Genomic DNA, 10,585 nt, shown 5'->3' on the forward strand with positions numbered 1-10,585 from the left:
CCGCGAGGTCGGGGAGCGGATCCCCAGGGGAGAAGCGCGGCTGGGCGGCCTAAGGCTCCCGGCACCCGGGCTCCGTCGCGGCCTCCTTGCCTCCTGCAGGGGTGGCGGCAGCACAGAGGTGTGCACCTCCACAGCCGGCCCCACACCCGCGGAGACTGAAAGCCGTGCACGAGGCTGCGAGCAGGAGCATCCAACAGGCTAGGGTTTGAATCCCTGGGCAGCTGCCTGCACGAAGGCGCTCGGCCTCGCCCGTCTCCACCTCAGACCTCGCGCCTGTGCAGTGGGAGCATGACACTGATCTCACAGGGTGGCTGTAAGGATTAAATTAGGTGACAGTAGTGGTGATGATGATAACATGTGTACTGAGTTCTTGTCCAGGTCTGGTGAGGTTCAGGGCACTTCACAGATATTAATTCATGATTCTAGTTCCCTGTGATGCTGGGATGGCTGAGGACCAGGGGCTGAGTCTCCTGCACAAAGGGAAGGGCGGCCAGGCCTCTCTTATCGTGGCCACCTTCCCCGCTGGCCCCGGGTGCTGTTGATGCTGAGGGATGACTGCTGCCCAAAGGCAGTAGAGAGAGGAAGGGCCTTCGATGCTGAAGGCCGGGGGCCTCTCGTTTCTAGTTCCGCAGCCCCGCAGCCTACGGTGACAGGGAGCAGAGGCTGCGGGTGGCAGAGTCCCACTGTCGATCTGAGAACAGTGGAGGAACCACGGAGGCAGACAGCACCTCCCGCAGGAGCCAGGGGGTTGAGGCTGCAGTAAGCTGAGATCGTGCCACTGCAATCCAGCCTGGGCAACAGAGAGACGCCTGTAATCCCAGCACTTTGGGAGGCTGAGGCCAGTGGATCACCTGAGGTCACGAGTTTGAGATCAGCCTGGCCAACATGGTAAAACCCTGTCTCTACGAAAAAATACAAAAATTAGCCGTGTGTGGTGGCGCATTCCTGTAACTCCAGCTACTCAGGAGGCTGAGGCAGGAGAATCGCTTGAACCCGGGAGGTGGAGGTTGCAGTAAGCCAAGATTGCGCCACTGCGCTCCAGCCTGGGTGACAGAGTGAGACTCAGTTTCAAAAAGAAAGAAAGAAAAATATTCTTCTTTTAGAGCAGAAACATCCAGTCTCACAAAGCCCAAATATGCCGTTCTAAAATATACTAGAAGGATAGCTCAAACACTCACATTTTCTGGGGTTCACTCTGTGTCAGGCTCAGTTATAAGCAGTTTTTATTTTTTATTTTTTTTGAGACAGAGTCTAGCTCTGTTGCCCAGGCTGGAGCGCAGTGGCCGGATCTCAGCTCACTGCAAGCTCCGCCTCCCGGGTTTTTGCCATTCTCCTGCCTCAGTCTCCTGAGTAGCTGGGACTACAGGCGCCCGCCACCTCGCCCGGCTAGTTTTTTGGTATTTTTTAGTAGAGACGGAGTTTCACCGTGTTAGCCAGGATGGTCTCGATCTCCTGACCTCGTGATCCGCCCGTCTCGGCCTCCCAAAGTGCTGGGAATACAGGCTTGAGCCACCGCGCCCGGCCAAGCAGTTTTACATATATGAATTACTTATTTCCAACAACAATTCTAAAAGTTGAGCACTGGCCTCTGCTGTGGTCTAAGTAGCCCCAGAGCCTTCTGGGAAAGGCCCCCCTGCCGTGGACGGAGGATGGGTCTGTGGTGGGTGAGTGGAGGCCACAGCTCAGCTCTGAGGTTTCAGCCTCAGTGACCGGGCAGAGCGCCTTCCTTGCCTTCCTCACACGGAGGTGGCCCAGAGTTGGTGGCCCCGGTGAGACTGGTTGGAGGTGTGTTGAGTTTGAGGGCTCCGTGGAATGTTGGGGGGATTTCCAGAGGCAGCTGGAGGGGAAGAGGTGGTGGCCAGGGTGGAGGGGTGGGTGGTGAAGGAGAGATGAGCTGCGGTCAAGACCAGGGTGACACTGGGCAGTAAGGGTGATCCCGAGGACTCAGATCCCCCAGGGCCCGCGGAAGCGAAAGGTCGGGCGGTGGGAACTCCACGGGAGGGTCCCCAGAAGCCCCTGTTTACCGTCTGTGGTCTGCCCTGGGGTGGGGCAGGCAGGGCCAGGGGGCTTCATGACCCACGTGAGGGGTGGGCCTGGGTGGGGAGTATTTTCAGCGGGTTCTCTCCCCACTGTCACCCCAGTGAGGCCACCTGAGGTCACCTCTTCCCCGGGGGGTCTCGGGCCACTGGCGCCTCTAAGGCCTGGGGCTGCTGTGAGTTTCGGCCCCGGGAGGAAAGGGTGAGTCTGAACTCACTTGAAGGTCTGAGTCCTGGGGCTTCAGGGCCATACCTACCTGAGTTTGTGCTGGGGGTTGGTGCCCTCCCTCTGCGGTTGTCAGCAGGGTGCCTTCTCCCCAGGCTCCTTCCCCTCTTCTCCAAGAGAGAGGCCGGGGCACCTGTCCTCCCAGCTCACACATTCCACGAACCCCCAGGGAGGACAGTCCTCAGCAGCTGACCCTCTCCCCTTTCTTACCACCAGCCGAGAATGAGGATGTGCTGAGAAGCCAGAAACAGCACTCCCTGCCCCCCATCCCCACCCACCGCGCTCAGAGGCCTAGAACAAAAACACACCACAAATAGAAATCAAAGCCTGAGAAAGAATCGAGGAGCCATGACCCCGCCGTGGGAAAGGCTGTGTGACCTTGGCCAAGTCACTTCACTTCTCTGAGTGCACCTGCCTGTCTGTAAAATGGGGTAGTGATCTCAACCTTGGGGAGCTGCTGGGAGAAGGTGAGCTAAGATGTCAGAGGCCGGGTGCAGGTGTGAAGTTCAGTCTGAAAACAAAGCCCCTGGCAGCAGGGTCCTCGCCGGACTCCCCGCTTGCCCTGGGCTCCCCCGCCCCCGCAGTCAGACCGGGACTGCCCCTGACCACTTTCCCGTAAGGCTGCGGTGGACGGGCTGCCACACTTGTCTGCGGAGCGCTTCTGCAGTCTCGCTCTCCACTTCCTGTTTTTCTCCCCAACGAATTTTGCACCATTACTCTTTCATGGGGTGAGGGGCGAGTGGGGGCGGAGGCGGAGGCTTGCCTGGGAAGGAAGCCCTGGGGTCGTGCTTTGCACTCTGCGGGCTCCAGCTCAGAGTAGTGAGGATGCTAAGGAGGCTGGAGGCTGGCCCGCGGGGGGAGCAGAGGAGTCCTCAGTGCGGTCCTCACTCTGGAAACAGCATTTTCCCCTAGGCTTAAGAGTGACTCCAGGGATGGACTGATCCAGGCTGGACCCACATCTGTCCGGTGATACCAGGGGCAGAGGGACCACTCTGACAGGTGAGTCCAGCCTCCCTACTCCCCGGAGGCCATCAGGCCTCGGATCATGGACCGCAGGGTCCCTCGGCGTCAGGCCTCTCCTTGAAGGGTGTGAAGGGGCTGTTCCTGCACTGGCTGGGATGTGGACACTTGTCCTTTCTCTTCCTCGGCTACAGCCCCCTGCCCCTGGGCAAAGCATCACCTTGCCCCTTCATGACCACATCACTCATGTATTCCTTCATGACTGGCAACACCCTCTGGGTGCCAAACACAGGGAGGCAGCCCAGGAGCCAGTCCAGATCCACGCAGAGTCACTCAGGAGCAGCTGAGTGAATAGGCAATCACAGCTGAGTAGACTGAGTGCTGGGAGGGGGAGGATACAGCCCGCAGTATGAGGAAGGGCTCCTTGGGGCAAGGGGGCCAAAGCAGGTAACATCTGTGCAGGGCCCGAATTCTACTGAGTAGTTAGCAGAGAAAGTGCGTGTGTGTGTGTGTGTGTGTGTGTGTGTGTGTGCGCGCGCAGGACAGGGCAGAAGGAAGTGTGGGGAAGGGCACCCCAGGTAAAGGGAACAGCATGTGCAAAGGCCCAGAGTCAGACAGTGAGCCTGGGATGTTCTGGAGCTACAAGTCCCGGTTCTTGGCCCAGCAGGGAGGGCAGAGAGGGGAAGTGATGAGAGGTGACCCTGGGAGGCTGGCTGGGTTGGCTCCATTCAGATGATTGGTCACCCAATTGTTCGAAAGCTATAGCTTCACCCTGTACCCCGGGACAGAGTTCATGCCCCAGCCGAAGCTCAGAAACCAGCTCCCTTTTGCTCAAGCAGGAAAGGGGACTAACTTTACAGCAGAGATGCAGGGTGCTCTTATCAGACCCAGAGCTGCAGACAGCCCAGGGACACTTCTCAGCACCACTCACCTGTCTGCCCCCATCTGCCCATCTGCATCACACCTGCCAAGCTGCTACATCCTGGACCCCTTCACCCAAAGAGAACTATGTGTAGTCTCAAGCCCACCTCCCTGGAAAGGACTTGATCAGCCTGTGTTGGAGCCAGGCCTCCCTTCCAGTCCCTTCAGCTAGCTGGTGGTCAAGTGTGAACACTAAGCATCTGTCCTCATGGGTACATGACAAAGGGTTACCAGAAAGAGGTCAGACCGGCCGGGCACAGTGGCTCGGGCCTGTAATCCCAGCACTTCGGGAGGCCAAGACAGGCGGATCACTTGAGGCCAGGAGTTCAAGACTAGCCTGGATAAATGGTGAAACCCCATCTCTACTAAAAATACAAAAAATTAGCTGGGCATGGTGGCAGATGCCTGTAATCCCAGCTGCTCAGTAGGCTGAGGCAGGAGAATTGCTTGAACCCTGGAGGTGGTGGTTGCAGTGAGCTGAGATCGTGCCACTGCACTCCAGCCTGGGTGATAGTGTGGGTGACAGAGCAAGACCCCAACTGAGAGAAAAAAAAAGGGAGGGGGGCAAGTTGGCCTAATGGCCTACAGGCCAGTGGTATCCATTCTAGTTCATTCCATTCTGGTCCTGCCCAGCACACAGGCCCTTGCCCGACTCCCTTGGCTTTTCCCAGATATCCCCATTCCAGTGGTCCTTGCTTTACCTGGTCCTGCCACACCTCAAAGTCAACCTCAAATATCTCTCCCCTGTCAAATGAGGTGATCCAAGCCATGTCACTATGTCAAACTGTTGCATTCAGGGCTCTATTCTCAGAGCTGCCATCTTCATCTGATATCCTCCCTCCCTCCCTCCCTCCCTTCCTTCCTTCCTTTTTCTTCCTTTTTTTATTTTTATTTATTTGATTTTTTGAGATGGAGTTTTGCTCTTGTTGCCCATGCTGGAGTGCAATGGCGCGATCTCAGCTCTCCGCAACCTCTGCCCCCCAAGTTCAAGCAATTCTCCTGCTTCAGCCTCCCGAGTAGCTGGGATTACAGGCACGCGCCACCACGCCCAGCTAATTTTGTCTTTTTAGTAGAGATGGGGTTTCTCCATGTTGGTCAGGCTGGTCTCCAACTCCCAACCTCAGGTGATCCGGCCGCCTCTGCTTCCCAAAGTGCTGGGATTACAGGCGTGAGCCACTGCACCCAGCTTCTTCCTTTTTTGTCAAGAGACAGGGTCTCAGCTATGTGGCCGGGTTGGAGTGCAGTGGCTATTCACAGGTGCAAGGATAATGCACTACAGCCTCAAACTCCTGGGCTTAAGCAATCCTCCCGCCTCAGCCTCCCAAGTAACTGGGACTGCAGCCATGTGCCGTTATGCCCAGCTGCCCTCTGTTTCTGCTGAATCTCTCTGGTCACTCTCCAGGATCCTCTCAACAGAGGAACAGATCAATTTAACCTCTCCTACCATACTTGATCTATAGAGCAAAAATGTGGATGCAATATACAAAGTACATGCCACAGCATTCCAGATGGGTCGGGTAAATTGAACATTAGGAACAAGGTATCACAAGGGATTTGCTCTGTGGCTACCTTCCTTGGCCCCTTTGTTGACAGATGTGACTACCCCAAGTTCTGCCCATGGAGAAGGAATCTCTAGATCCCTTCTAGTCTAGAGCCTCTCAGACCTACCCTTGAGAGTTTCTTGGGAAGGCGGCTTCTAGGAGGTGATACAATCACCTTAGCAACCTGATTCTTGTTGGTGCTGGTACTTTGGCTTAGGAATTCTCCAGGTGGATGAGAGATCACAAACCCCAATTTGTCTGGCTTGGTTTCCTGATTTTCAACTCTCATAAAACGCTAGTTGGTTGCCTGTAACTTTTATTCGGGATCTTGCCATTTACCAATAATCAATGTCACTCTTGTTGCCCAGGCTGGAGTGCAATGGCGTGATCTTGGCTCATTGCAACCTCCGCTTCCCGGGTTCAAGTGATTCTCCTGCCTCAGCCTCCCGAGTAGCTGGGATTACAGGCACGCACCACCACCCACAGAAAATTTTGTATTTTTAGTAAAAACGGGGTTTCACTATTTTGGCCAGGCTGGTCTCGAACTCCTGACCTCAGGCGATCCTCCTGCCTCAGCCTCCCAAAGTGCTGGGATTACAGGTGTGAGCCATCACGCCCAGATAATGTCATGACATCTTATGCAATTGAACATTCAGCCTTAGACTAGGTCGTGTCCCCAAGGTTTGGGTTTCTTAGCAACAAATATGAGGGCTAATTTCTTCTTTCAGCATAAGAGTGAAAAGAGGAAATAATAATCTGGCTTGGGATAGAAAGATTTTTTTTCTCTAATTTCTCTTGGAATGCTACCCCTGCCTGCCCTTCTACCACTGGACAATAGGAGATGCCATCATGTTTGTCTGGGAAGAGGAAGTACTTAAGAGGGACCAGAGACCAGAGGTTAAGGGTTGTGTGCTCCTGTGGCTCTTTCCAGATATTCTCATTCCAGTTGCTAGGCTCACATTCTTTTTTTCCTTTTTTTTAGACCGGGTCTTGCTCTGTTGCCCAGGCTAGAGCGCAGTGGCGTGATCTCGGCTCACTGCAACTTCTACTCCGGGGCTCAGGTGATCCTCCCTTCTCAGCCTCCTGAGTAGCTGGGACCACAGGTGTGTGCCACCACACCTGGTTAATTTTTGTTTTATTTTTTATTTATTTATTTTTTTGAGATGAAGTCTCACTCTGTCACTTAGGCTGGAGTGCAGTGACATGATCTCAGCTCACTACAGCCTCCGCCTTCCAGGTTCAAGCGATTCTCCTGCCTCAGCCTCCTGAGTAGCTGGGATTACAGACGTGCATTACCAGGCCTGGCTAATTTTTGCATTTTTAGTAAAGACAGGGTTTCACCATGTTGGCCAGGCTGGTCTCGAACTCCTTACCTCATGTGATCCACCAGCCTCACCCTCCCAAAGTGCTGGGATTACAGGCGTGAGCTAACATGCCCGGCCCTAATTTTTGTATTTTTTGTAGAGATGCGGCCTCACCATGTTGCCCAGGCTGGTCTCAGACTCCTGAGTTCAAGTTATCTGCCCTCCTTGGCCTCCCAAATCGCTGGGATTATAGGCATGAGTCACTGCGTCCAGCCTCCAAGTTTCTTAAAGCTTCAGCCTTTGACTCCTATGAGGTCACTGAAAATAGTTTAACTGATCTATTAACGCAAAACAAGAACTGCCAGTGTCCCATCCAAAAACAGGAAAACCTCATTGCCCCTCACTCTGCCTCGAGTCAGCTAGTTTCATACTTTCTTTGAAAATTTGTTTCTTAACACCCCACTTCTGACACCAGTATCTGTATTATTTGGGATTTTTTTTTTGTTTTGAATAATAATATCCAACTCAAGAGATTTTTTTTTTTTTTTTTTTTTTTTTTTTTTTTGAGACGGAGTCTCACTCTGTCGCCCAGGCTGGAGTGCAGTGGCCAGATCTCAGCTCACTGCAAGCTCTGCCTCCCGGGTTTACGCCATTCTCCTGCCTCAGCCTCCCGAGTAGCTGGGACTACAGGCGCCCGCCACCTCACCCGGCTAGTTTTTTGTATTTTTTAGTAGAGACGGGGTTTCACCGGGTTAGCCAGGATGGTCTCGATCTCCCGACCTCATGATCCGCCTGTCTCGGCCTCCCAAAGTGCTGGGATTACAGGCTTGAGCCACCGCGCCCGGCCAATATCCAACTCAAGAGATTTTATACTGAGCTATTGCCTTCCCAAAACTTGTGCTTACCCAGAACCTCAGAATGTGATCTTAATTGGAAATAAGGTCTTTGCAGATGTAATTAGTTGAGATGAAGTTACATTGAACTTGGGTGTCCTTGTAGGAAGAGGGAAATTTACACCAGGCGCGGTGGCTCACGCCTGTAATCCCAGCACTTTGGGAGGCCGAGACGGTTGGGTCACCTGACGTCAGGAGTTCGAGACCAGCCTGGCCAGCATAGTGAAACCCCCTCTCTTAGCCAAGCGTGGTGGTGCACTCCTGTAATCCCAGTTACTCAGGAGGCTGAGGCAGGAGAATAGCTTGAACCTGGGAGGTGGAGGTTGCAGTGAGTCAAGATTGCACCACTGTACTCCAGCCTGGGTGACAGAGCAAGACTCTGTCTTGAAAAAAAAAGCTACAGGAACCAGGAGCTGGAAAGATGAGAATTTTGTTTCTCATCTGTGTCTCTCTCTTCCTCTCTATGCATCTGCTACATGATTCTCCCCCAATCTCTCTTCCTCTGCATATCCGCTCCTCTGATTTCTTTAGTCCTTTTGAGGGCGTAAGAGGCCCTGCAGCTCCCTGGCTTCCATGTTAGACCACCCACGCTCCAGGTGTCTAAAGAACACTAGCTCCATTCCCTTGATTCCAATTCCATATTCCCAGGGAAATCGCTAACAGGCTCGCCTTGGGTCAGGTGACCACCCCTGGTCTAATCAACTTGGATAGGGTCAAGGGCATGCTGGGCAGTCACACCTGACTGGAGACTGCTGGTGTAGCCACGTGGATGCGTGAGGGATCTCCTAGAGCCGGAGCTGGGCATCCATTGCCATAGCACTGTGTTCTTGCCATCTTGCAATTGCCTGGATTACAGCTCCCATTGGTTGAGGCTCTGCTGTCCACTGACAGACTTCTCCCATGCCAAGTGCATTCCCAAAGGAGTCCTTCTGGTGGGTTCCCATCCCTGTACGGGGCTGCCCCTGTTACTGATGGTGCAGGCAGACATGTGAGCATCTGGCTGCAACAAATAGGGCCTGGAGCCCAGACAGATGAAACACTTGCCCATCCAAAATCCTGATATGAGCAGCAAGAGGGGTTCGCTCTGACTTGGGAAAGGAAGTAAATGAATAAATGCCCGGTTTTTTATCTTACATTTATGTATTTTTATTACACCATTAGCAAAATGTAAGCAGACAGACAAAAATGGAAAGAAAACGTTTGAAACCCCACCTATCTCCCAGCTTCCATTGTTCTAAGTCCCCTCCCACTGTTCTAAGTCCCCTCCCACTGTGCCCATGTGTGTATGTCACACACAGTTGTGACCCAGGTACAAACAATTCTGCATTTTTTTTGGGTGGGGGGCGGGGTCTTGCTCTGTTGCTCAGGCTGGAGTGCAGTGGTGCAATCTTGGCTCACTTCAGCCTCCACCTCCTGGGTTTAAGCAATTCTCATGCTTCAGCCTCCCCAGTAGCTGGGATTACAGGTGCTCGCTACTATACCTGGCTAATTTTTGTATTTTTAGTAGAGACAGGGTTTCACCATGTTGGCCTGGCTGGTCTTGAACTCCTAGCCTCAAATGATTCTCCTACCTGGGCCTCCCAAAGTGCTGGGATTACAGGCATGAGCCACCTCACCGGGCTTTGCATTGAGTTTTTTCACCAGAAGACACCATCATTTCCCATGATGCTGTGGGTCTTCAGAATTGTCATTTTCAGTGGCTGCTTACTCTTCTTTTGAGTGGATGTGCCATGCCTTTCTCTGGACGGTTCCAGCCATAGGGAGAAGGCAGAGGCTGGCGTTCCAGGTGGTGATGTGACACATTTTCTTTCTCCCATTTTTGGTTCATCGGCCAACTTAATGTTATCTCTTGTCCAATAAGCCCTACGTCCCTCCTTCTACCTGGCTTCAGGGTTATAGAAAGGCCACCAGGGACAGCAAAGCTCACAGCTCAGGGCTTAGGTGGATAGAGTTCATAAACCTCCACCTATCAAGTTGGCAACCTTGGCAAGTTACCTATGGCATGGTTTCTTTCTTTTCTTTTTTTTCCTTTTTTTTTTTTTTGAGACAGTCTTGCTCTGTTGCCCAGGCTGGAGTGCAGTGACACAATCTCAGCTCACTGCAAACTCTGCCTCCCAGATTCAGGTGATTCTTGTGCCTCAGCCTCACCCACTGAGGGATTACAGGTGCCTGCCACCATGTCTGGCTAATTTTTGTATTTTTAGTAGAAACAAAGTTTCTCCATGTTGGCCAGGCTGGTCTCGAGCTCCTGGTCTCAAGTGATCCACCTGCCTTGGCCTCCTAAAGTGCTGGGATTACAAGTGTCAACCACCACGCCCAGCTATGGCACTGCCTCGGTTTCTTAACTAGTAAAATGGAGGCCGTAACAGCAGCGATCACAGGGCATTACTAGAGAACGAAGCAGGATGATGCATGAAAGGCCATGGCTGATTGCCCAGCAGTGTATCTGCCTTTTCCCATTTGATTGTGAGGCCCAAACCCTTTCCACGAGGCCACATCTTTTTTTATTTTTTTATTATTTTGAGATGGAGTCTCACTCTGTTGCCTGGGCTGGAGTGCAGTGGCATGATCTCAGCTCACTGCAATCTCTGCCTTCTGGGTTCAAGCAATTCTCCTGCCTCAGCCTCCTGAGTAGCTGGGATTACAGGCGCCCGCCACCACACCCAGCTAATTTTTTTGTATTTTTAGTAGAGACGGGGTTTCA

General features: G+C 53.0%; 1 protein-coding gene across 1 annotated transcript in view; it reads left to right on the forward strand.

Annotated features, from left to right (window-relative positions):
- The window catches only part of PIK3CD (phosphatidylinositol-4,5-bisphosphate 3-kinase, catalytic subunit delta), a 139,881-nt gene that overhangs the window by 18,854 nt on the left and 110,442 nt on the right, over positions 1–10,585 (forward strand). The window contains exon 2 of the mRNA XM_011935774.1: positions 3,034–3,261. The gene's annotated coding sequence lies outside the window, so the exon portion shown is untranslated. The remainder of the gene's footprint in view (positions 1–3,033; positions 3,262–10,585) is intronic.

Source organism: Colobus angolensis, unplaced genomic scaffold, assembly GCF_000951035.1.
Source record: "Colobus angolensis palliatus isolate OR3802 unplaced genomic scaffold, Cang.pa_1.0 Scaffold149, whole genome shotgun sequence".
NCBI classification, from domain to species: Eukaryota; Metazoa; Chordata; class Mammalia; order Primates; family Cercopithecidae; genus Colobus; species Colobus angolensis.